The sequence below is a fragment of the Grammomys surdaster genome, unplaced genomic scaffold (assembly GCF_004785775.1).
Source record: "Grammomys surdaster isolate TR1022 unplaced genomic scaffold, NIH_TR_1.0 173, whole genome shotgun sequence".
In the NCBI taxonomy this organism is placed as follows: Eukaryota; Metazoa; Chordata; class Mammalia; order Rodentia; family Muridae; genus Grammomys; species Grammomys surdaster.
In genome coordinates this window covers 968,483-972,545 of record NW_021604621.1, presented here as the reverse complement: position 1 = coordinate 972,545, position 4,063 = coordinate 968,483, and positions in this window count along the sequence as shown.

The following is a 4,063-nucleotide window of genomic DNA, read 5'->3' as shown; positions in this document are numbered from 1 at the left end:
TCCTCTTTGGGTCTCAGGATTGAAGTTAGTCAGGCTTTTGCAGCATCTTTTCCCATCGAACCTTTCCTTTTTGAAAATATTTTTTTTAAGTTTTATTATTTATTTTATGCACATTGGTGTTTTGCCTGTATTTATGTCTTTGTGAGGGTGTTGGATCTTCTTCATCCACAGTTATAGTTGGTTGTGAGTTGCCATGTGGGTGCTGGAAATTAAATCCTGGCCCTCTGGAAGAGCAGTCAGTGCTCTTAGCAGCTGAGCCATCACTCCAGCAGCCCCTCCCCCCATTGAACCTTTCTGCCATCCTCTAGAGCTGTGTTGGAAAACCTAGTAAACCAATTAAACCAATGAAGAAACCTGCATATTTTCTAACATGGCTGAACAAACTTAAATAATTGTTGCATTGAACAGGCCGGAAACATTTGACTTGGTATGGGATCTTTCTCTTTGTAGCTGAGAGAAGCTTCTTTGGCAAGCTTCTTTGGGAAATTTCTCTTTGGCCTCAATCACCTTCCAATCTTCATTCCACTTCCCCAGAAGGAAATCCCAATTGTGTTGGGGTCTCTGCAAAGATCCTCAAATCCTAACCAAGTCAGGTTTCTGAAGAATGCTCTTCCTAGCAGAGGATCCCACACCCCATGCATCAGCAGCTCCTTCTCTCCCGAGCACCATCCCTTTGCTTCCTGCACACCAAATTGGTTGACATGACTAAACTGTAATATTCTTGTCAGATGTGTAGTTCTTTCCATAGACTTTAGAAGAATTGGGAGGTAGACATTTCTAATGGTGCACACCAGTTAACAGCTCTTGTGCCTTTTCCTGAAAAGATCCTTCATCTTCTTATTAGGTCATTTGGGGAAACCCAGCAGCGTCTAATCTTAAGTAGCAATAGATACTGTTCTTAGACTTTCCAAAGATCTCCACCTGTCTTGGATCTATCTGGAGTTGGATTGCCCTGTTCTAGACATTCCTTGAAGAATGTCAATCCCAGACTTCTCTGACTGCTTATGGACACTTCCGAATAGTTCTTGGTCTGTTTCCTCTTGATCTCTTTTTCCTCTGGCCCTTCCTGTTCAGGAGATTTGCTCCCTCTAGTGCTCCTATCCCCTGCCCTAGGATGCAGCTTGTCAAGGTTGAAGATGGATGGTGGGTGCTACTGGGTTTCTGCACCTCTTCTTCCATTGTCTGTCTCTTTCTGGCTGTGGAATCTGAGGAGAATGCTTTGTGTTCCATTCATATTCTTATTTCTTCAAGGTTTTTGATAGTCCTTCCATTGAATTGGCTGAGGAAGATGAAGAGGCGGAAGAAGAAGAGGAGAAGCCACCATTGGCCTCCCTTTCTCAGTGCAGAGTTCTAGGGAAGCTGGCTTCCCGTGTGACCTCCCCACTGACTGATCCAGTGCTGGTCTTGTTCCAAGGCCCCTTTCTCCCCCAGACTGACTCTACAGGGTAGTCTTCTTCAGGTCCATTTGGCAGCATAATCTTCAGGCTATGGGGACAGTACAAGCAGCTCGTTGGAAGGCTGTAGTGTCTGGAAGATGGGGTGAACAGAGGCTTTCAGTATAGCCAGGAGAAACCACTTGCGTCCTCATCTGCCTTTATACCATGCATAGCTCACCAGCTTGATCCAGTTCTTCCCCTACAGTGCAGGGGGAATCTTAGCACGGTACTACACGGACACAATTAAGCTCTCTAGATGACAGTCTCTAGTCACTTGTTACTCTCTGTGCACCTGATATGTGCATATTTTTGCAGTGAAAAGCAGTGCCACCCTTTATTCAGACAAGCAAGCAAGAAGCAAGAGGAGGGGGCTCCATGGAGAGTTCTGCCTCACTCGCCCTATATTTGGGCCCTACCAGCAGAGTCAGAGGATGTGTTCTCCTTGATACAGTAGATAGCAGAGGGGTGTCTGGGAGGGCAGGACACAGCAAACAATGGACATGCCAGTCAGAATCTGAATTCTGACAAACAGCACATTGTTTACCAGAAGAACAAGAAGCTTCTAAGACATGGGGTGGCTGAGGTAAACAGGTGAGCAGGATCAGAGGGCAGAAGATCCCAGGCTGAGTAAGAGTGTGGAGGAATGTAGGCAGCAGCAGGACAAGGTGATCCAACCTTGCCAAGATAGTAAGTAGGAATGAAAATCCAGTCTGTGCTCTGCTCTTCAAACCATGTGCCGCCAGAAGAACTAAGTCCATCTGGACTCTGTGTGGGGGTACATGATTTGGGGAGCAGAGCATAGTCTTGGTGAAGGCCTCTTCAACTGTGTGTGGAATCACTCAAACTACAGCACATCACTGTTATCCTCCTCTGTATTGGGGCTCAGGAGACTGAGCTGTTGAAGACTGACTGGCTTACACCCTGTCATCTTTGGTTTCAGAGCATACAAAGGCTGAGTCTATGAGCAGACACAATGGAGAACCTGGCTGGGTTACCAGACCAATGGGAAGCTGTAAAATTGAGATGAAGATGCAATTTTCTTTTCTGAGGGAATTACGTTCCAGGATCTTCTGCTCACCAAAAAATAGTTTAACTGTGCTTTATGTTATGGTAAAAGTAATACATGCCTTTTACGTCTTCCAACATCTCTAGTGGACGCCTCTTCATATGACTGCTACTTAATTACTCTGCACAATATTGGGTGGAACTCCTATCCAAGCATGCTCTTTGGAGATGCTGTTCTTTCCTGTTCTGCACTGGAATGAAAATAAAGCTATGAAACACTGCTATTAATTCTCAGTTTCCCTACCTGTATAATGGAGATAGATGAAGGCCCCTCCTCTTCTTAGGTATCTCACCCCTTAAAAGCTTGCATTAGGTTTACTTCTTGGCTCCTCTTCTACAGAAACCAGATAAAGGAAGCTCAGGTAAGGAAAACTGTGGACCTTTGGGCAAAATCTGGCGAGTCCAGTGCTCAGCATTATAGGGAAGAATCAGGAAAGGGAAACGCAGATCAGAAGGCTCAGGCAAGACCAAGGAAGATGGTCAAGCCTGAAGTCAGCCAGCAGCTATCTACTAACAAGCACTGCACGGACGTTATCTTCATTTCAGACTGGCCTTTCCAGTAAGCCTCTGCTGACAAAAGAGGGGCGGAGCAGGCTGGAAAGAGTGTGAAGACCTACTGGACCTTGGCTTGACTCCAGAGCATGGCTTCCTTGCTGTGGGAAGACAGACAAGGGGGATGGGGATGTTTTCTCAAGGCCACATTTCAATTAGGACTGCCTGGCAAAGGTACATGAAAAGAAAAGAGCTCTTCACGGAGGGGGTGTGTGTGGGGGAGTACTGTTTGTTTCCTTGAGCAATGCATACCTGTATTATGATTTATTGTAAAAGGACTGGATTAAACCAGGCATGGAGATACATTCTTAGAATCCTATCACTTGGGAGGTGGAGACAAGAAGATCCTGAGTTCAAGGCCAGCCTCAGCTGCACAGTGAGCACAAGATCAGCTAGGGCTACTTGAGATATTTCCTTTTTTAGTTCTTAAAGACTAGATTAGGATTCTGGGGCTCTGCTTCAACTAACTAGCTGGGTTGTATTGGGTCAGTCCCTTACCTTCAGTAAGTCCTGGCTTATTTACATGCAAAAAATGGAACTACAAAAAGCACTGCATTCGGGTTTATCTCTAGCCACCTACATTCATTTATTATACCCATTCTGCACTGGCCCTTGTGAAAAGCCAGATTTCTTCCAGACCCAGACTCAATGATTTTGGAACACAGCTATCAAACATGACACAGGAGGAGATTTAATTTCCTAGAGGCTGAAGTCCCAGAGATTCAGGAGAATCTCCAAGGATTCATTCTGGCTAGCTTTCCTGTGACCAGCTTGCTCCCTCTATCAGGAGTTGGGCAGGTTTATTCAATCTAGCTCACTCTCTGTATTTGCTCTCTCCCGTTTGCTCTCCCTCTCTCTCCATTCTCTTGGTGGCATTTATCCTTTATACTGATTGATGTAGACACTAGGCAAAAGCTTGCCAAGGGAAAATGCAAATTATGTCCCTGTCCCTTTCCCTCCTGCACTGGGATGGTCGAGAGCCCGTCTGTCTGGTGGGGCTCACAGAGCTG